Raw genomic sequence first — 24,423 nt, 5'->3', positions numbered from 1 at the left:
TCTTTTTAGCTCTTACTCAAATTTTCGTTGATAAACATCAATTATCCTCTTTTCGATCAATGCATTATTATAGTTTAAAGGACTAAACGTTGCTGCACTGATCAAATAACCCTATATGATCGAGTACATGACAAAGGTTTGTTGTGCAGTTTGTGATTCTGACTTATCACTGCAGTACCCGGGAAAATAAACTAAATATAGAAAATATTACATAGCCTAATGTTGATTTGCTCTCTAATCGACTGTGTAATCTCAATTGAAGATCACAATGCACACAAAGAGAGAGATTATAGATTCGTTGGCTAACGTGCGTATATGGTAGTGGAACGAAACGATCATATTGTTTTCTGAAACTTATATGATATTTAAGTCTATTACAAAGCAATACCAATCATTACATGCTGATGTTAAATTGTAACATGATTTTCGTAAGGAAGATGTTGATATAGATTCTGCATTTGTACAGCAGATACCGCCGCTAGGATAAAACAAATCAAACATCTCATTTTGAACAAAAAATGCATGTCTATCACTCCATCCATTATTTTTTTAAATTAGTTTTCGAAAAGTAATGGTAATCGTTAAAACGTACAATAATTATTGGGCACAGTGTAGATTTCAACATTATGAGTGACAGTAAAACGGTTCTTGAAATGTTGGAATTGGTAACCGTAACAGGTATATTTTTCTGCTCAGATTTGGAGACGATGCTGATGGAGACTATTAAGAAAATCTTGTTCCGGTTGGAAGTGAGAGATTTTCTAATGTAAAGGTCTTTTCTGGAGCTGGCATTCGTATATATGTGATATCATAGTTCCATCAGGATCCGAAGCCTTTAATTTATCTATGTTTTTTGCCATTTTTTTCTAGGTGACACTGAAACTTATATAATCAGGTCGTGTGAACAGCTTCAATCATTGTTTAGATTCAGTATTTGCAAAACCCCATTCAGAAATAAATCAAGAAAAAATGTCAAAATGATGTCATATTTATACTTGATAAAGTCTTTGCCTTGAATGTAGAGGAACATTAATCCTTGAAATCTCTCAAATACAATATAATTGTTGTTATATATGTTTATAGAAGTTCTTCATAACCACCCAAAGCACACCCAGAACGCAGGACGTAATGTTAATCTTAAAGCGTTGTACCACAGTGAAAAGTGGGTCGTTCTATAGCCCGTAGCTTTGCTATTGAGATAACAGTAAGAACTGAGGATATGTGTGGTCCCAACAAATCCAGTTTAATGAATTTCTTGGAAATACACATATCTTCAGTTCTTACTGTAATCCTAGCCCATGCTACCAATTTTCTTATTTTAAGATTTACATTAGTAACTGTTATCTCTGTGTGAATCGGTTGTCATAACATGTATTGATACCACTAAGAACGATGATAATGATAAGGTGGGTGTCTCACTTAAGTTCATTATAATCTCGTAAAAATGCACAGGTAGGTAGATTAGCTAGGATGGACTAACGGTCTTATAAATAATTGTACAGTTTTAAAGGAACGGTTGTTAAGTATGTTGGCATTTGTTTGTACATGTTATTTAAGCTAAGTGGTAGAGCCGATCCTCGACTGAGACATGTACTGAAGGTTTACACTGTTAGCAATTACCTTGGCACACTACTCAAAGAGTCCTGAGGGGATGTTGAAGTTTTTTGAAGCTATAGCTATAATTGTTTGACTCTTATTATATTGTCAACAGCTGCAAGGAATATGCTGTTACGATTAAATTCATAACGTGATGGTAAATGACGTTTACTTCAAATATGCCAAGGTCGATGAAAACACCATATAGTGACTGTAAGTCCCAGAGTGAAATATAATAATGATTTGGTTTCACAATAGTTTACATTTCACATAGAAGAAAGTAAGATATGAATAATATCGTAATATAGTTTGTTGTGATTGATTGACAATTTAATGTGGAATTGTAGACATAAACAATACAACTAGCATTATACTACATAAATTATATTATACTGATATTGTTGTGAAAATAGTTTTCGATAACCTTAGGATATGTGAAATGCATAATCACTAAGTTCACCCGAATTCGACGTTACGAACTTCAGCATACGTCATCGTCACAAACAAAAGATGAATGCTTTTCATACCTGATCCCTAAGTTACAGTATCTGTAACGCAAACGATTAACATTGAGCAGAGTGACAGACACATTTATAACAGTGTGTGCAATTTCGCACTGTTATCATCGTATGCTTTGAAATTATTCATAGATGTGTTTTTAATTTATTGTATGAGACAACGACGAACTTGGTTAAACAATGTAATACATTTTGTGATGATTTGATTCCTGAGAATTTATAATATTTTGCATGAATGAATCCATTTTGTTATCTTGCTATTCAGAATTGGTTCATTCAAAGTATCGATACGTCGTTACAAATAATCAAACAAGGAATGTAACCGCTTTACGTAAAGAAAATGACTAACATAAACGATTATTATGATGTAACTGACTGATGGTTAAGATAGATATTTGTAGTCAAGTACATATGGTATTATGTGCTGTCTTATTTACATAGATATTATTTATGTTCAAATAAGATTTATTACATTATTGGTTGTGCCATATTTCTACATGAAAATAGTAACAAAGTTCTCCAAACATCAGTAACAGTTCATGTAGTTCTCTTTAACGACGGTATATGTTATATATACACTACTAGGAAGTATGATATAATTCTTTCACTCTGTGCATGTACCGTAGGTCTACGCTATTTAGGTTGACATCACTGCGTAGAAAATGCAATATAACAAATATCTTTCAACGTAATCTTACCTTCGATTAGACAAGACTTGTTAATGTCTTCTTGTGGCTTGGGGTCTAGTAGTATGTTGCTTTACGAAAAATGAATTTTCTTCTGCCCAAAGGAGAGTAACGTGTGCGAGTCATCAATCCTGTTATGAACATAGCGTGGTATGAATCGAGCAAATAAAGCAGTATACCACGATGGGACTTTGGTTTATTATATTAGCATATCTATGCAAATCAATGCAAACATTCTGTATAAAAGTAAATAACAGACCCTGCACAAGATAACAACTTACAGGCGTTCGTTAAATAGCGATAATGAGTAATACTTCTTTGTCACGTCATGCCTTATTTCTTCATGCGTTGAAACACCCGGTACACACAGAGAAAACAGTTACTACTGTAAATCTTAAATTGTTGTACCAAAGTAAAAACTGGATGGTTTTTGATTTGTTGGGATTACACATATCCTCAGTTGTTAATGTAAATCAAACAGCACATGCTACCTATTTATCAGATTTGTCAGCACAATCCAGTATTTAATGTGGTACAGAACTTTAAGATTTACAAAAGCTACTGTAATCTCTGTGTAAATCGACTGGTTGAAACCATTTTTGGCGGTAAGGAAGTTGGCCTATCTTAAAAGTACGATCTGATATCAGATACAGCAAAGTACGTCACTTTACCGCTTGCGGATAAAAATTTAGAAAAACTGTACTGCCAAATGAAACACGGAGCCCCTATGAAATTAGCATATTCTCTTTAACAGCTCACGCAATTTTATTTAGAATACCCAAGTTCATAACAAACTGAGCAAGGTAAGACTTTCTGACATTTTACTTGACCAAGCATCATATTTTATAATGAGGACTGAAATGCTAACCGGATTTGAATTTTGAAATCAATTCATGTAACATGACTCAATATGACCAACCCATGATTTCAGGAAATGGATGGAAAGACAAAATGCAACACGATTAAATAAAAAAGAGCGTCACTCGTTGGTAGGAATCAAATTTGTCACATTTAGACGTTTTTGTCATCGTACATGCATGATGTGCCACTTACGGGAGTTTGATGGTATAATGAAGTATAATAAACAACATATATATATATATATATATATATATATATATATATATATGTATATATATATATATATATATATATATATATATATATATATACATATATATATACATATACATATACATATATATATATATATATAAATATATATAAATATATATATATATATATGTATGTATATATATATATATATATATATATATATATATATATATATATATATATATATATATATATATATATATATATATATATATATATATATATATACATATATACGGGTTATAATCACCACACAAAGGACCATTGTTTGTAGGCAGATTTTCAAATATAAATTTTGTAAACTCGTTAAAGTTTAACAGCTTTCGGTAGCGGTCGCAGTTCTTCAATACTTCTAATACGTCATTGACGTACCAAATAGTTCGTTAACATCTAGGTAAAAAGTCATTCATCGAGTTAATCAAACCTCCTTTGCAATTGTTTTAAAGACTGATTGATGGAAAGTACATTGATATGTGATAAAAATAAAGTCATCAAATGCAAGCAAGTACTTCGTTTACTATGTGCTAATATAATTAGACTGATACACCTCTTGCAAACTTATGGTTGATAAATGGCATGATAACGGATTTAAGTTCTTTATTATATGAGAACAATGAGACGGTTAAGAAAAAGGACTTTGATATGGATTTAGTGACAAGGCATAACGACATTATGTGTTCTTCGTTGTATATCAAATATGCATTGACTGAATTTGCCACGAATAATCTGCACACGCCGTTAGTATTGAAAAGAAAAACAACTTATGAACGAAACGCCCTTTTATATCTGTTATAGTAGAAGTAAAAAGCAACTTGAACAAATGAAACAGTTCATATTTTTTATTGATGTTTTGTCCTTAAAGCTTTTTTTTTTATTTTCATGATTAACTTTAAACTATTGCTTAAAAAATGGTATTGATTCAACAAGGTTTCTTTCCAGTTTTTTCAGGTTTCTTTTCTTCTTCTTCTTCTAGTGTACTCCCCAGAATGTCAACGGAGCAATCCTTTTATGTTTGGTTTGTTACAATATATTTTGAGTTATTGCAAAGACAGTTTTAATGCAAAGATCTAAATATACTTCAGCTGTCACACTTGATCTTTCCTTTCGATACTTATTGCATATCGAAGCAACTTAGTTATGATTAGTTTTGGACTATCATGTTAAGAGTTGTTCGATAAAGTAAACATCACCATGAAAGACATTCCTTTTCTCGCGAATCATCCAACAAATTATGACTAAAAAAATTAATAAGAATTTAGAATGACATATACCTATTCAAACATAATCAATATATTGTTATATCAAGGGTTTTGGCAGGCGCCTTTTGGCGACATTAAGCAGTTCCTTAATCAATGATTATTTCACTGTTATCTTGCCTAAGAACTCATAAATTGGTTCATTTGGTTTTAAATGTCAAACTCAATTCACAAAATAGTGATATCATAAAATAGTGTAAGAAAAAATATGTTCAGTTTTGGGCATTATAAGCTAATCTGTCACAAAATAAAGGCCTTCTGTGTCAATGGCTGTTTGTAAAATGAATTGTTCGTTAACTGGATGTTAACAGCTATGGTAGAGGTCGTCATACATCAATATTTTGAAAACATCCGTAAGATACCAAATAAGTCATTAACATCTCAGATCAAAAGTCATTGACCTAGTGAAACGAACTTCTTTGCAGATTTTATAGCACTTATTTAAGCAAGTTACGAATACACGCGATGTAAGATACCATTGATAGAAGGCAAACAAGTTCTTCATTAACGATATTATATTAAGAATGATAACTGGTATAACACAACATCATATTGATACATGGCATGATAACGGTTTTCATTTTTATATGATGAGAACAGAAAAACGTTACTAAAAGAGGTTGATAAGAATTGAACAACAAGGCAATAAACGTCTTGTACATTTTTTGTTTGATATCAGTTATTCATTTAATGAATTTGCCGCCAAGTCTTGTTAACGCCAATGATGTTTTAATAAGCATCTTGTGATCAAATGTTTGCTTTCTTACGATTGAGTTCTGTATCGCATTCATTTGTTTTCGATTTGTTTTTTTACCTTTGGTGACTATACCATACAGCGTTATTTTATGTTGCTTGATATTTGAACAGTTTAGACGCGTCGATTACTACGTATAAAGTCACCCAGAAAGAACATGGACACAAAAACCAAATAACCGAACGACTGATCAGCTCTCAACCCCAGTCCCCTTGCATCGAGACTGTGAATGTGTGATCATTGTCAGGTGTGTATCACGATTGATTTTCCTGGAGAGGGAACATATACTACACATGATGTTAACCAACACGTCGAGAAGAGAATAAAACTTCTCTCTGGCGTAAATAACTAAGAAATGAATTCCTTTGGTTCCGATGCCAAAGTCTAAGGTACCTTTATAGTCATGCTAACTTGTGTGTAAATGTGCGAGTGCATTTGTGTTAGTGACACTTTGCTTTCAATACTAAGAACATGAGATGATGTCATATATGGTACATATGTTGTACATATTGAGTACATGATATATAATGTTTTTGGTACGCATGCCATTAATATTGATGAGTGGACGGCGATGAGCATGTATACCTCTTTGCAGCCAATGTCTAATGGTCTTCATACTTGGTATGATGATGTCAGTTGATGATAGGTACATGTTCATATATTCAAAACATTCATTCTCATTAATGCTCATGAATGGGCAGGCCTAGAGTATTATTACGGTAAAAGCGATATCTCTAGAATGTGAATTGATGTCGTAGTTGGTAGGTAGATGCTCCATGATATGCAGATATGCCATATTGCTGTAAGATCCGATCTCACGACTATTAATGGTGGTCGGGGCTTTACATACAATTCTCAAAATGTCAATATCTCTGCAATCTTATATCCGATTTAGTCCAATCTTGATATGGTTATTTAGTTATGTAGTATGTACACGGTCATTGCAGCAACACGTTTTGCAACATTAAGATCATGAATAGACGGGATTAATTTCAAAATCGTCAAAACAACTTGTAAGCAAGATATCTCAACAACCACCAGTTGAATCAATGCGTTACGTAATAGAAAAACCCCATGATGAGTAGATGTTCCCAATTATTCTTGGTTCTCATCTCATTAATATTAATTAGTGGACGGGGCTCAACGTAAAATTTGGTTCATACTGGTACGGCGATTCAGTACACATTAGGAGCATTTTCATGACGTCTCCAACACTATGTCATTGATATTCATCAAATTGCAAGAAATGGCTTTGAAGCAGAAAGAAAAACCAATTTTCCATAGATTGTATCCTTGACATATACACTTTGTCACAATACATTCATACAATCAACCGTGCAGGGTTTGTTTGCAAATTATTAATCTTAATATGTGAAAATACAATTTCCAGTCAGATATCTTTCTTATAGTATGTCTAATAAGCTTCACACATGAACTTCGATAATACATTGTAAGTATAAAGATATAAGCTTATGGGACCATAAAATGTGACCTCATTAATAATCATTTATGTATATGTTTACAATATATCACTAAAATTTCTTTTGTTAACGTGATAACTGATTCCTGGTACCTTTTTTTATATGTTGCCGCATTAGTCAATAGATAATCCTCTTCATTATAGTGTGGCACACTTTCATAAATATCACACCGTATGGCTAACCACTCCATGAATATATGTAGCCATCTCATTGGAACCACAAACCGTTTTTCGTTTTCTAGTTTTGAAATATCAAAATTAATTATTTACTTTTGTTTTGCATCAATAAATTATATATGGGTCTTTGTTTACCTGTTATGGGTATATTGCTCCAACAGTGATTTGTAAACATCAAAAGTTCGTTAACTCGTTAAATCTTTTGTAGATATCGCATTTCATCAATACTTTAAAGCCGTCATTAACGTTCCAAATAGTTTGTTACATTTAAGGTGAAAAGTTTATTGAACTTGGTTACACTTTTTATCAACAATAATTGAAGCAAACTACGTCTTCATTCGATTAAAGAATCAATTCATCAAAGACAAACATGTATTTCGTTTTTCAATTGGTATTAAGGCATTCCTCGTGAAACCTTTAGTTATTAAATGGCATCATTACGGTTTATGTTATACATATCAGAACAATGATACTGTTAAAAAATGACTTTGATAAGAATTTAGCGACAAGGCATATAACATTATGTGTTCTTCGTTTTACATATAATTTATAATGCAAATTTGTTAGACCATACCTCTGAAAGTTTTACTATCTGATCAAATGTATTTTATAACTGGAGAGTGTATGTTAAGAACATGTCATATGTTATTCCCACAAATATTGGACAATTGTTTACTTTGATATCAAGTGAAAGCTTCTAACACCAGATAAAAGCAGTATTTAAATTTGCTATATATATATATATATTTTTTTAAATGATTCATTGTCAATTATGTAGCACTTGATGTGTTAATGTTTCTCTTACAACCTGCGTTTCCAGTACCTTTATTACAGCATAGTATGGGCAAAACAATGTTTAGGTAATACACTCCTGTTGTCTCCATTTCAACTCAGCAGTAAAAATAAAACAGCTGGGAAATATGTTTGAAAGTAGTTAATTTGGTCAATGTTCACATGCTTGTGATATATATTGTAGCGCTGTCACTGTAAGGTTGTGGAGAAATGGGAGTTCTGTATGGACAGTGTGGCACCATTGTCTTAGTTTAAATCCCCTTGGAATCATATAGGGGTTAACTCTCCTGGCATTAAGTAAACCAGTTGTAATTGTTGGCAGATTATGGCCTTTTGGGCTGCTCCTATGGATCGGCATGTGGTATTAGGCTTATCCTGGGATTGTGATGTAACACATTTGATATTTTCTAGGGATGCTCATGTGATCACATTCATCTCTGTCAACGAGTAAAATTGCTTTGGGGTGGCAGGAATGTACTGTAGTATTTGTGTATTATTGTAAGGTAAAGTTCATCATTTGTATACATGTGGTATTTCCACGTATTGTTTAGGGATTTATATAAAATGCATTACCTGGGAGGAACATGCCAGTCTACTCTGGTTGCTGTTGGACGAAACACTCTTGATAGTCTGCTTCAGGGCCATGTAGCCTCAAGTTTAGATAGATAGATAGATATTTATTCAGCCAAAGGATGAAATATATACAATGAAAATTGGATGAAAACATGAGCTCAAGCGAAAACAATGACACGATTAAGACAATAAATTAAAAAGTAAACAATACGTTTGAATATGTTAAGGATATAAAAGGGTACTATGTATACTGCTCATGATATAAAAAGAGTATTCAGAGGTAAAAAAGTATATCAAATATAGCATATTACACAATAAGAAGCAGTGGCTATAACGTGAAGGCAAGACTAAAACCACTCATCGGGCATTATGTGTATTATATATCTTTACAAGATCAGGATACTGACTATTTGTGAGCCTCTTTGATCCACTGAATGTACGCAACCTTTTACGAGAGGGGAAGAACTGGAAGTACTGATGAGCAGGATGTTAGTCCTCGTTCAGTACGTTATCGACTCTCTTGAGTGCACGCTCCTGGTACAGAGAGTGGAGAGACGGAAGGCCCGTACCAATAATACGCTCAGTATTTATAATTACTGATTGCAATTTGTACCACATATCCAATACAAGACACTTACCTTACTCTTAGAAGTTTCCTTTCAATATATCGCTGTTAAAAATATCATCACCTCACTTTGTGTCCATCTCCATTCTCTGGCCAATTACAATACTATATCTTAGGCCAAGAACAATGAATCGGCTGGTCGGCGGTATTCATAGAGAAAATTGTTACAATATATTATGCTTCGGACATTGCTTGAATAAATTGTTTCATTGACATTGCCAAGGTAAATTATATTATAAAACTCTTATCTTGCGTAAACAACTAAGAAAAAAGTTCGTTTGGTTTAAAATGTCGCTATTAATTGACACAATATATAAATATATATATATTTATATATATATATATATATATATATATATATATATATATATATATATATATATATATATATATATATATATATATATATATATATATATATATATATATATATATATATATATATGTGTGAGGGAAGTTGGCGAAATCCATATTCACGAACTCTCCCCTTAGCAACTAGTTTGACCTGTGACCCGACAATTTGCCTGTATCTACGCACGTAGCACAGTGGACTGTATTGTTTATCTGTACTGTCACTCACTAGAACAGTGGCTTGTATTGTTTTGGTGTACAGCATCCCTTCCGTTCTAGCTATCGTGAGCGTTGCTTCTGTACACACGCCGTCAAACTACTGAAGCAATATCACGTTATCAAGTAACCAACCATTTCTGTATATCTATTTTAAAGTTTTATCTATCACATTCGGGATGTGAGAAGCTGTAAAGGTAAATATAAATATTCACTTTGATCACCCAATATCAATTTTAAGTTAAGAAGTGGTTCATTCACGTGAAATATAGCCAAATTGTTGTCCTCACGTGTGCTTGTTAGTCAAGTATTGGCAACGTTACTTTCCTTGTTGCATACTCACTGTAATAGTCCTGTAGGCTAATCGTAAACAATCGCTTACGAAGAGTATATGTATTATGTCTAATTATACTTAAATGATTGTTTTCTAAATCACACTCAATTTATTTAGTACATGCTGTAAATGTTACGTTTATAATACCGTATTTACGCTATTTCTTGTAGCCTAGGTCTAGAGTATATACAGTGTGAGCCTGTTTGTAAATGCCTTACACTGTGTATGTGGTAATAACGTGCTAGGTCGTTGTGTAAGAGCGCCACCTATTAAGATGGCGGCCCCCATGTCTCGTTAGATTTATGTACATTATATATTATATTCAAGATGGCTGCGCCCATGTACCGTTAAGTGTATAGGTTCACCATATACATATTGTGCTGAATATTGTATCCTAAATAATGCAACGATGTCATAGTATGTCCTATATGAATATCTCGGTGGTTATTTAGCTGCATTTTTCAGTTAAGGTTAGCATGCCGTACCTCAAAGTAAATTAACTTGCAGTTTATGGTCATGAGTTTTAGTTTATGAATCGTTGTATCAGTCGAGGGTAAATCGAAATGGATAGGTACGATGTCATATTAAATTGTGTTAATTTGTTTTTAGAATGCAATTGTGGTTGTTTAGAGGCAGACGTGCCATAACTTAAATGTTACCTCCACTACTTGTTTAATCCTAAAGTGTTATTTTATGAATCGTTTAAGGTTTGATGCATGAGTTAAATACCTGTGTCATGGCCATTTATTATTCATGTTGTTTCATAGACCTATATATTATGCAAGGAGGTATTTTGTCTTATTAACCGTTGATTACTGAGGTTTCATTTATGGATTTATACTTATGATTTCTTTTCATATTTTTATTAACAGTTTCAGAGCTTTACGCATCCGTCCGGTGGGTTGTACCACCGTCCTCTATTTATCCTCTTCTATATTTTACTGGCTCATACACCCAGTAAAGGCTAATTCAAACCCCTAATAAATTGGAGCAGAACTATCCGTCTGTTTTTGATTCTTCTTTAGTGAATGCTCTCGTACGGCATCACATTTATATATATATATATATATATATATACGGATTATAATCAGCGGGCATTATGTGTATTATATATCTTTACAAGATCAGGATAATGACTATTTGTGAGCCTCTTTGATGTGTATATATATATATTTATATATATATATATATATATTGTTATGATGTAGCATGTTACTTTAAAGGTTAACTACGCTAATTGATGTTATGCAATTCTTTAATGGTGTATTATTATGCTAATTTGTAAACGCAGAGCACAATCAGTGCAGTTCTAAGCTACGGTCGAGTAACCTCACCGAATGACATATAAATTAGTTTTCAAGGAGTGGCTCGGTCTCTTCTCCCAGTGGCACCAACCTGTACGTCACGCCACGTATCACAACTATGTCTGCATAGCCCTTAGAAAACCTACCTTTTCCGTTCCGGCCTTTCTTCACCATGCCAACCACGCTGTGTGTGACTTACTCTTAACTCTCTTTTGGATACCATTCTTATGAACTTATTATTTACCTTACCTGGTCCTGTTCTCTATACCGGAGCTGTTATTTATACGAAAAGCGCCTTCCGGAAGCTTCCCGACACACCCGCACTACGGTTACAGACTACCCTGGGATTTGACACCCCGACGGAGAGCCCAGCGGTAGCGAGGTACCTTGCGTGCGCGCTAAGTTAACTTTAAGTATTAAGGTATGTAATGTATTTATGCTAAGTTATATTTTTTTGTTACCAAGAGACACGCATTAGATTCTTTAAAAACAAAACCTATCTAACCTACTTTACTTACTTTCCCAAACCATGATATCTGGACTTCGTAACAGATATTATTTGGGGGCCTGTCCGGGAAACGAACAAATTGGCTAAACTTGCAAATTTTTCAAAATACCAGATTAGCAAAATTTGCATCTAATTAGTGTCTCTTGTCTTATAAGTGTTTCTATATGTATGTAATAGCGGTGTATTTATATTTCGCTATGGCCTTTACAACGGCTGAAGCATTTGTATCACATACTGAATTGACTATAGAGAATGTAGATGATTTATCCAAAGATAATCTCCTAGACTTAGCTAAGCACCTTAGTATCGTAGTACCTCCAGCTGCTAAGAAACCTCAGTTGAACCGTATAGTTGGTAATCATTGACTAAAATGGGGTTTCATCAAAGGAAAAGGGGAGGATATGCCAAAATCTAGTGAAGAAAGTGAAGAATTAAAGAAATTAACAATCCAATTGAAGATTAGGGAACTAGAATTGCAAAACGAAAGAGAGATACGTGAAAGTGAAAAGTTAAAGATAGAGAACGAATTTAGACTGAAGGAATTAGAACATGAAATGGCTCTTAAAATGCTGGAAACGAAAAGTCACATAGGGCAATCTCCATCGTCTTTTGATTTCTCTTGATCGAAAGGCAAAAAGCTGACGATCAAATCAAGAAACTTCTGCAATCGGTTCATACTGAACAGGAGATTTCTAAGATACCAGTAGGGTATTATATGTCAAAGTCTGGGGTGCTTATGCGAAAATGGCGGCACCCAGAAGTAGCAGCCAATGAAGAATGGCTAGTTTTTCATCAGATTGTTGTCCCATCAGAGTACAGGGCTCAGATCATTCAGGTTGCTCATGACCATGCAATGTCAGGTCATTTAGGCGTTAGGAAGACTAGAGATCGCATACTGCGGCACTTCTTCTGGCCAAAGTTATATAAAGATGTAAGTGAGTTTTGTAGAAGTTGTAAAACCTGCCAAATTGTAGGTAAACCAAACCAGAAAATTAAGAGTGCTCCCCTCATTCCTATCCCCGCAGTAGGGCAGCCTTTTGATAAAGTTATCATTGATTGTGTTGGTCCACTCCCCAAAACCAGGTCCGGTTTTATGTATCTTTTGACGATAATGGACGTGGCTACCAGATACCCTGAAGCAATCCCACTTCGAAATATTTCGGCAAAATCTGTTTCTGATGCACGTTTGAAGTTCTTTACCAGAGTTGGACTTCCTAGGGAAATACAACATGATCGAGGTTCAAATTTCATGAGCGGGTTGATCTCAGAAGTATTGCAAACACTAGGCATTCGGCAAACGGCGTCATCTGCCTACCACCCCGAATCCCAAGGTGCACTAGAGCGTTACCACCAAACCCTTTAAAATATGCTAAAAACGTTCTGTCACGAAAGTCAGATGGATTGGGATAAAGGTATCGACTTTGTGGTATTTGCAACTAGAGAAACACCAAATGAGTCTACGGGTTTCAGCCCCTTTGAGTTAATTTATGGGCATGAGGTTCGTGGGCCTTTGAAGTTAATGAAGGAAAAGTGGTTGACAGATTCGCCTGCTGAGGTCAATGTACTAGATTATGTATCAGATTTGAATGAGAGATTGCACAAGGCTAGCAAATTGGCAAAGGATAATTTGTTAAAGAGTCAAGATCGAATGAAGAAAAGGTTCGATCAGAAGTCAAAAGAAAGAAGTTTTCAGACTGGGGAAAAGGTCTTAGTTTTACTGCCAGTACACGGTGAACCATTGCGTGCTAGATTCTCTGGACCGTATCGTGTTGCAAAGAAAATTAGTGATGTGAACTACATTATTGATACTCCTGGACGGCGTAAGTCTAACCGTCTGTGTCACATTAACATGTTGAAATCGTATCATGAGAGGTGAGAAGACAATTTTTGTGTGATGTCAGTAGTAGAGGATAATGGTGATGAGACAGAATTGGTGGGAAAGTACTTGAAAGTGACTAAAACGAACTCTGAAGTTCTTTGCAATCTTGACAGCAAGTTAGGTCACCTACAGCGGAATGAAAGGGAAGATCTGAAACGGTTAATCTCTTTGTTTCCAAGTATTCTTAACGATATTCCAGGAAAAACAAGTGTATTGTTCCATGATGTTGATGTTGGGGATGCAAAACCAATAAAACAACACCCATGTAGACTCAATCCTTCAAAACTATCTGTGGTTAGGAAAGAAATTGAATATATGCTTGAAAACGGGATTATTTCTCCTAGTCATAGCCCTTGGTCTTCACCTATATTACTAGTACCCAAGGAAGATGGATCCCAAAGGTTATGCATAGATTATAGGAAAGTAAATTCAGTGACAGTCACCGATTCTCATCCTATACCTCGTCTCGATGATTGCATCGATCGTATTGGAAATTCAAAATTTGTGAGTAAATATGACTTATTGAAGGGATACTGGCAAGTCCCCTTAACTAAAAGAGCTAAAGAAATTTCGACTTTTGTGACACCGGATGGTGTATGGGCATGTAATGTAATGCCTTTTGGCATGAAAAATGCACCAAGTACGTTCACCCGTCTCATGAACATAGTTTGTAAGGGTCTTAAAGGGTGTGGTACCTATATCGATGATGTTATTTTATATTCTGACAGCTGGCAATCTCACATACAACAAACCAAGGATTTTTTTGAGAGACTTAAGAGTGCAAACTTAACAATAAATCTAAACAAGAGTGATCTAGGAAAGGCTTCCGTTATGTATCTTGGTCATGTTGTGGAAGGGGGTAAAGTTTTACACAAAACAGCTAAGGTTGAAGCAATTTATAAATTTCCAGTTCCTTCAAACAAAAAGGAACTAATGCGTTTTTTTGGGAATGACAGGATTTTATAGGAAATTTTGTCCGAATTTTGCAGATGTGGCCAGTCCACTCACTAGCCTATTAGCAAAGAAAAATAAATGTTTATGGTCAGAATGTTGTCAGACCGCATTTGAGAATCTTAAACTCATTCTTATAAGTGAGCCTGTACTTGCGGCTCCAAATTTTAAGATATCATTCAGCATGACTATCGATGCAAGTGACGTCGGAGTCGGCGCTGTGTTATTTCAAGAGGATGACCAAAAAGTGGAACATCCTGTTATTTACTTTTCCAAAAAATTAAATCAAAGTCAACGAAACTATTCTACAATTGACAAGGAAGCATTGGCTCTTATTTTATCTGTAGGGCATTTTGAAGTGTATCTTAACGGTCCATATCAAACTGTCGTATATACCGACCACAATCCATTGGTTTACATTAATAAGTTTAAGAACAAGAGTGCACGTTTGATGAGATGGAGTATTTTACTCCAAGGGTATGACCTAAAGATAGTTCATATACCTGGAAAGGAAAACATATGTGCAGACGCACTCAGCCGTGTCGGTTAATTGTTTATATATGTGAGTGGTTAAAGTGTTTTTAATTTGTGTAATTATCATCACATGCTAAGTGTTTTCAAGGGAAAAAGACTCCCTTTTTGGTTGTATTTTTCCACTTTATGGGGGGGGGGATGTTATGATGTAGCATGTTACTTTAAAGGTTAACTACGCTAATTGATGTTATGCAATTCTTTAATGGTGTATTATTATGCTAATTTGTAAACGTAGAGCACAATCAGTGCAGTTCTAAGCTACGGTCGAGTAACCTCACCGAATGACATATAAATTAGTTTTCAAGGAGTGGCTCGGTCTCTTCTCCCAGTGGCACCAACCTGTACGTCACGCCACGTGTCACAACTATGTCTGCATAGCCCTTAGAAAACCTACCTTTTCCGTTCCGGCCTTTCTTCACCATGCCAACCACGCTGTGTGTGACTTACTCTTAACTCTCTTTTGGATACCATTCTTATGAACTTATTATTTACCTTACCTGGTCCTGTTCTCTATACCGGAGCTGTTATTTATACGAAAAGCGCCTTCCGGAAGCTTCCCGACACACCCGCACTACGGTTACAGACTACCCTGGGATTTGACACCCCGACGGTAGCGAGGTACCTTGCGTGCGCGCTAAGTTAACTTTAAGTATTAAGGTATGTAATGTATTTATGCTAAGTTATATTTTTTTGTTACCAAGAGACACGCATTAGATTCTTTTAAAACAAAACCTATCTAACCTACTTTATTGTGTTCGTTTCCCAAACCATGATATCTGGACTTCGTAACAATATATATATATAGTTATGAATGCGGGCATATGTTTACATTCGTGCATGGTAGCCGGGGCCTATGTGTACCTTGGGCATCTGTTTACCAACTTTTTGGTAAACATAAGTCTGAGGCATTAGCAATTCAAATATCCTGCGTTGTGTAAACAAATTTCACTTCGTATTTAGCCAACATGATGGTATTTATCAGAAATTAACTTAGAATTGTTTGTATGTTCTTGCTATAAAGAGCATTTTCAGTGCAAATTTGAGCCTCACTCAACAGTGTATATAACGTTATTTTCGCATACGGTGTATGTAGGATATCCTCAACTTTCCGCGCAATATATGGGAAAACGAGGATATATATATCAGCGACATCCAGAATTTGTATTAAAGACACATGATTGCTATTCTTGGTGAAATTTGGAATATTCTGGTTGTAAAATAACGAAAATTGGCAATTTTAGACCATCGCAGTACGAGACTTGTAACGACATGGCGCCATCAACTGTTTAGACACAGCACAGAGGTATACACTGTTCGTACGTACGCGAAGTAGGCTACGACTGTTGTACACATCCTGTATATCATCCAACGTAAGTATCTCATATTGGCTGTAATTTTATCGGTGAAAGACTACCGATAAGGTGCTCACTTGAAACCAAGGCTTACGCATTACCTGAATATCCAATATACTTCTTCATGTGAAACTTGTCGCCACTAACAGCAGTATTATTGGATGGAAATTGTGCATATTAGCCGGTTGTACGGCATACCTTAGGCAAGCCTAAGCTAGGTACTATAGGGTAGGAGGTATCGAGTGTGCCGAGCCGAACAAGTACCTATCTCATTCATTAGGCTACTTGTTTATATTTGAAGGTCATGAGTAGGGGGCTTTGGGGCTTCCTTGCTGTTCTGAAGAATTGTAGCCTAAATTTACGTGTCACTACTACTAGTATCATGGTGGCATAATTGACGCACTTAAGCCTAGGATTTGATCAACGATGTAGCCTACTGTATATCAAGGAAAAATCCAAATCACTCAACTGTACCTGTATGTGTTTTTCATATGTGTAGTTCCTCAGAAATGTAATGATCTCTAAATATTTAGGGTTCTGTGCTTATGCACTGTACAATTGAGCAGAATTTGACCTCAAAATGTCTGCCGTGTCAAGTTCTTTCATACCCCTAAATTGACACATTCGTTGATAAGCTAACTGTAGTGTAGTGTAGGCCTTAGTATACATCAATTGACTTTGGATGCAGTTTGCTATGCTCTGAGCCTCTAAGCTCAGACAGGTCAGGTCCCAGAGATAAGTGGTATCATATTGAGGTAATGTTGGGTATTTTTAGGGTGTAAGATTCCAAATGACCAAGAAACGTGCAAAACTGGGTGGAGGGTGTTAAAAGCTTAAGAAAAACCACAATTTGGTCAGCAAATAGCTGAAATGAATTCAAGCTGATCAAATATGTAATTCTGCTAGACTGCAAAAAGTTTAGGTGGCCTGCTGTATCGTTGCTAGTAATATTTGAAGGTGCGTCAATTACGAGGGTGCGCGCCAATCATGAAGCCTTTACTATACTACAGTTAGTTACTACTGTACTGTACTGCAACTTACGTGTAATGTATTGAATGGTGATACCTAGTACTGCAGTACTGGTAGTCCTACAACTTACAAACTACGTGTACAGTAGGCTAATCAATCGCAAATTCAACTAATTCAATGCAAGCTCACTAAGAAAGTAAGTATCATATTTATCATGCTGGCAAATCAAAGCAGCTGTCACCACTGCCATTACCACTCAACAATTTGAACAATAAAGTACTACTGTAGTAGTATTGGGTCATTTTCTTTGAATAAAGGACCCAAGGAGTTCTCAATCATCATATTTTTCTAATGAAATGCAATTGGTTTTTTATTTGTTGCAATGTGAATTGTGTAATTTCAATTGAACAATGCTTTGATAAGGATATATTGTTCAATCAAAATCTTCATGACTTATGGAAGTGGATTGACTTCATTTTAGTCCATATATTTATAAGATTGTATATTCAATCAACAGGGAACATAATGAGAATGCTCACGCTTCAACCTACCTTTTGGAGATAAAGCCCACCAGCCTTCTATGCTTGACTAGTCTAGATTTTTTTCCTCATTTATGGCCAGACACAATTGTTCAAATAGTGCAGATTAGAGAAGGGTGTGTTTGAACTCAGTCACATCTATGTATAATACTCATAGAGTAACATAACATATCCTAGGCCTATACTGTTACTTTAGTCTTAGAAGAGTTGTGACCATCCATCTTACACCTATTTTGTATTTCAGACCTGAAGATGAAGTTATGTCCAAGATTAAGAAGACTAGCCATTTGCAGGCAGCTATTAACTACAGTACTGCAAAGAGAAAACAGATCACACTTCATTGACATCTTGTTGGATAGATGACAAAATAGGTATAGTACATTGTTAAATTTGTATCTTTTCCAGTTAAACTTTAGTACAAAGCATTTTGTCAGAGTTTATATGTAACTTAAAGTGTGCTATCTGTATTCCAAGTTCCAACATTCATCATGTCAACTCTACAAGAGATATTGCTCAAGCCAAGTTGGACAATAATCTGAACCTCTCAGAATCAATCAGTTTAACAACATTTATTATTTCATCATTTTTGTAAACTGAACTGTACTAGAAGAAGAACCCATACTAGTGAAACAAATAAGAAGAATGATGTATATATTTCCAGGCTAATTTGAAGTCAGAGCTTTTTTTTTTTACTTCTACAGTCTACGGCTAGAATGTAATCTCATAAGCTTTTAAAGTGATAGCATGCTTAATATGGGGCCAGTAAGTATAGATCTTTAAGATACAATTAGTTGATTTGTTGTAGTTTCTGTGATCATGGGAGATGTATACGTCTCACATCTCAACTGCTACACATACCAATTTTCTTGCAAAATTTTAAGATTTTAAGCATGGGGTGGCAATACGACCGCTAGAGACATGGCTAAGATTAATACACTTGTTAGAAAAGCGAGGCGAGTTTGCCGGTCTGATGATCTCAGATCAGTAGATGAGCTGCTTGTCAGGGTAACTAAAAGAAATATTTTGTCAATTACGTCGTCGGAACATCCTCTAGGAAATCAGGTTGATTATAGCAGTCGAACTGGCAGGCCAATTGTCATCAGATGCCGGACAGAAAGATACAGACGTTCGTTCTTGCCAAGGGCCATTCTTAGTCTTGCCAACGAGTTTTGTAGGAAATAAGGTTTTTTACTATATGCCAGTACATGAATTTTTATTGTCTTAAGAAATGTATATATTATAAATCTTATGTTTTGATGTATTTTTGACTGTTTTATGTATGTTATACTGAGATGGAGTGAACTCCAATTCCTTTTATGGTCAATAAAGATTCTTATATCTTATATATCTTATATCTTATGTTATTATACAAAAAAGGTCTTGATCCGGCTGCAATAGTGTCTTTAAAGCCTTGATATGAGTTTCATACAAACTAGTGTTTGCACAAGTAACCCAGGTACCCACCCAACTGATTGCTACCTGGTTTCGAACATACTACCCGGTTTCAATGTAAAATGTAAAGTTATATTTTTGAACAAAATGTATAAGTTTGTTCAGGAAACCTATTGCCGCATTGTGTGTAATGTTTGCCACAATGCCCCCGAAAAATAATTACAGTTACTGTAGAAATGTTGATACGACTCAAATTCATAGTCGCCATAGTCACAAGCTGCTATTTCATCAGTTAACACGTCTGATTCTTCTAGAATTGATGTATGTTACGCCTAATGTTCAGTTGTAACATAAGAACAGGCCTCGGAATATGGCCAATATTTTTTCTCAAAGTAATGATGCACAAGTAAGTGCAAACTTCCCAATTTTAAAAAACAACATTGGAGTAGTTTTTAGTTGTTATGATTTCTTTTTGTTATGTTCTGTCTGGTAATGTTTTACAATAATTCTACAGAAGTTACCAAAGTACTGTTAGGTACCTGAACCCCCCCCCCCCCCCCTCTTCTCCTTCATATCTCTACTTACATCAATTCTTTAAAGTGCATTGAATGTCATCTACATTCAAATCAATTGAGGAGTATTTGTTTCTCTTTAGCAGCCAGATAATGAGAAAGAAGCTACAGACAGTGATGTCAGAGATAACTCTGTAGTACCCGTAAGTTTTTGTTGCACTTGTTTTCCATTCTGTTGTTTCGGACAAATTTGTTTATATGTCAGGTAGGTTGCATACATTTATGGATATGATCGCACCTGTGCACTAGCTCTGTTTACCACACAGAAAAGTGATGCTCTGATAAGCCCTTTCTCTGGAGAGTTAAGACTTTGTATTTCTGTGGAGGTGTGAGTGTGTTTGGGGGGGGGGGGGGAGGGGGATAACATGGGATTGGCTGGTAATCAGTTTGTTTATGGCTGAGTGCCTGAATTTCTTGCTGTCAAAAGTTCTTGCAGTCAAAAGTTGGCTGACTGCTGGTTTAAGTACACTGGTTTGAAACCACAAATCTATTTCATATAAAATACACTTATATTTAGTGTTGCCCTTTATTTAAAATACTCTTTCATTATACTTCATTCAAATCTACAAAATGAAATTTCTTCTAGGCAGCTACTTATGACAGTTCCAGCCTGGAAAAGAGGTCCTTTTGTGGCCTTTTGAAGGTAATCCTTCTGCTTTGTTGATCATCTAAGAAAGATTCATCAATAGAAATTAAAGCTGTGTAAAACAGAGCAATATAAATCATGCTCATCTAATCAATACTGTAGTTCGTTTAACAGCCTTTACTGTACATTAACTTTGACAAAGGCTTGCTTTTATTTTACAGTATTGATTGATTGTTTACTTGGTTGATTAGTTGGTTATATTTGATTATTTGAATATCTATTTTTATTGCAACCCCATTAAAAGAAAACATTTAATAAAATGGATAAATCTAGGACTGTGTCAATGTGTTAAAACTATAATATCTCTTTGCAATTGCAATGCAAGAAAGCAAATTGAAAAAACATGTGTCAATGGAGCAATAGGATCTATAGTACATGACCCTAACCTGCTAGGATCACCTTAAATAAACTTAATGTTGACATTGTAATAATGTGTCAGAACTCATACATGCTTGCTTCATATGTTATTCCATACAGATAGCAATTATCCCCTACTCATATTAACTTAAAGTTAAACCAGTCCATGATGAAATGTTGAAAGGAATAATATATCCTAAAGTATTCACTAGAAAGCGGACAAGTCAAAACCAAATAAATTGGAAAAAGTCAAAAAGAGTACTGCATAGAATCCAATATTAAAGCACTATAGTGAGGTTTATCTGTATACATCTTATTGCCATTTATGCATTTCGGATTTGTAGTGGGTAAACTTCATGTTCATTGTGTATCTGTAAATGTTTGTTCAATCATTCAATAACTTTAAGAAATTGTGTATGCCCAGTTAGAATACTCACTCTAAAACCACATTGAGAGTTGCCTCCTCTGTTGATTGCCTAATTTTCTTACTGCAGGCAATACTGCATGTGCAGAGGTTAACATTGACCCCTTTTGACCCTGTTTGTAATGGGGAGAAACATTGGGGCTGTGAAAAATTATCCCTTGGCTTCTGTTTTGCAACAAATGGCAAGGGGATGGGAAATTTCTTGTCCTGCATTGCTCTGTACATTAAGGTCAAAAATAGCAGTGCTGGACATTTCACTATTAATGTAGCATACTTAATAATTTTGCCCCACTCCAAAACATCTCCCCCTTTCTCTTCAATCTCGACCCTACCCCTCCTCTAAACCTGTTAAGCAGACCCAATGCAAGATCACATTGAAAGTTTCCTCCCTTTTAGATTGCCTTATTATGTTATTGATAACTTTCAATTTATGAAGAGGTAAACATAGACCCCAATTTTCCATATTTGCAATGGGCCACAGGGATTTATTGTGGGCTATCAAATATTCCCCCAGCTGGCTACCATCTGGAAGCTAAGGGTAGATTTCTTGGTGGTCCTGATTTATCCCCTCCCTCTTATCCTCCCCTCCTTTTGTGGCTAAACTACAGGATATATCCCTACCCTACTTTTCTTCTTTTTATTATCTAACCGATTTAATTTCACGGTAGTATTCTTAGCTATACTTCCCTAATATACCTTTGCCGATATATGTAATAATGTTAACCTACTCCCAATATCTTTGTCACATTTTTCCTTTAATCTCTACCCTCACCCATTCTCCATGCCCTCGTATGCATGAAACGATGTAAAATCAAATTGAGAGGTGCTTCCTTTATTGATTGTCTAATTTTGATAACTGCAATACTCAATGTGTAGAGGTTAACATAGACCCCATTCCTGTTTCCAACGGAAGGATCGGGGGGGGGGTGATCATTGGGGCTCTGAAGTTTACCCCCAGCTGAGGGTAGATTTCTTGGTGGTCCTGATTATGTTTTTAAGTCTTCCCTGTGGATGCTCTGCCCCCCCCCCCCCTTGTTTGTCCAAGCTACTGGGCATATTCCTGCCCTGTTCTTTTCTGCCTATGGGATGAACAAATGTCAGCGGTATTGTTTAAAAAACTTCTGTTATACCTTCCATCTGGAAGCTAAGGGATGACTTCTTGGCGGTCCTGATCCCCGTTTGATCCCCTTCCTTTGGATAAGCTACTGGGTATATCTCTGCCCTCCTTTTCTGTTGCCTGGCTAATAAATTAATTTCAAAGGTGGTATTCCTATATACTTACTAATACCTTTGCCTTTATGTACTTAAGTTATCCCAACCCAATATATTTCTCTTGATCACTCTCAATGTATAGAGGTTAAAGATGTATAGGCCCCTAACTAAATGCTATACTTGCTATATGATTTCAAACTGCACTTTTCCTGGAGGCATTACCCTCTAAACCTTTCCCATAATGCTAAATAAGCAAAGAAGATGGCTGGATGTCCCAGTGAGGTAAATTACCTCCAGGGTGGTAATATGAAGAGTATAAAAATTATGACCATATGCAATGGACCATATTTGAAAATTTTGCATATTTGGGGTCAATACAGCATACCTTTAACATAGACCCTTTTTACCCTGTTTGCAATGGGAGAATCATTGGTAGGGGCTGGACTGTCAAACATTTCCGTTCTGTCTTGAAACTAAGGATGGTAGGGGTGGGGTGTTTGTGGGAGTTGCCTTGACCTCCATTGCTTTGGCTATCCTGTACTTTGAGGTTAAAGGTAGCAATCGTAGTATTTCATTTATTTACTATTTTAACCCATGTTAAAGAACCCTCCCACTTTCTGTTCAATTCCTACATTTACCATCATCTACTCCTGGTATGTATTGAACCAATGCCAAATCACATTGAGAGATAACTTATTGATTTTGTAATTTTGTTACTTTCACACAAAATGTTGTATACCTTGAAACTTTTGCTATAACCTGTGTAGGTTTAATATACACCCCATCAAAGGGTAGGGGGAATGGTGATGGCAAATGGGCTGATAACTTGTATCTCTTGGATTCCACTTCAGCTGAAGGGATGTACATTCCACATGGTATATGTCCCACCTATTTTCTCTTGCTATAAGAATTTGAATCTCCTGTACAAAAAAATGCAATGACTCTCTGTGTAGTAAGCAATTACCCTGACATGTAACACAATTGAATAGAAACATGCTGATAACAGCTATAATCATATATGGTGTAAAATAGTTTTTGAATAATCTATCATATGATTTTAAAATGTTGTATATAGGACTTTTGACTTCATATACTATTTTAATTGTACATTATTTCATCTCATTCAGCTAGTTATGTTCAATCTTCCTGATCTTCCAAAATTATGAGGTGTTGGATATTTGTTTTACAGATACACACACAAACTGGCTGCAACAACAAGACAGATGCAAAATATTCAGTCTCTGAATCAGATGAGGATGATGAGTTTGATTGTTTATCCACAAGATTGTCCTTAGCCGGCTAACTAAATG

The 24,423-nt window shown here is 35.3% G+C and overlaps 2 long non-coding RNA genes across 3 annotated transcripts in view; both read left to right on the top strand.

The window, feature by feature from the left end:
* The window catches only part of LOC139965850 (uncharacterized), a 142,011-nt gene that overhangs the window by 50,636 nt on the left and 66,952 nt on the right, over positions 1 to 24,423 (top strand). The gene's annotated exons all lie outside the window — the stretch shown is intronic.
* Positions 16,779 to 24,372, top strand: LOC139965851 (uncharacterized). Its single transcript, XR_011792402.1, has 3 exons — positions 16,779 to 17,020; positions 18,755 to 18,881; positions 24,303 to 24,372. It is a non-coding gene; the product is annotated as an uncharacterized lncRNA (long non-coding RNA).

Source organism: Apostichopus japonicus, chromosome 3 (assembly GCF_037975245.1).
Source record: "Apostichopus japonicus isolate 1M-3 chromosome 3, ASM3797524v1, whole genome shotgun sequence".
NCBI lineage: Eukaryota > Metazoa > Echinodermata > Holothuroidea > Aspidochirotida > Stichopodidae > Apostichopus > Apostichopus japonicus.
Note: the sequence above shows the minus strand (reverse complement) of the source record. Positions and strands in the feature narration are given on the sequence as shown.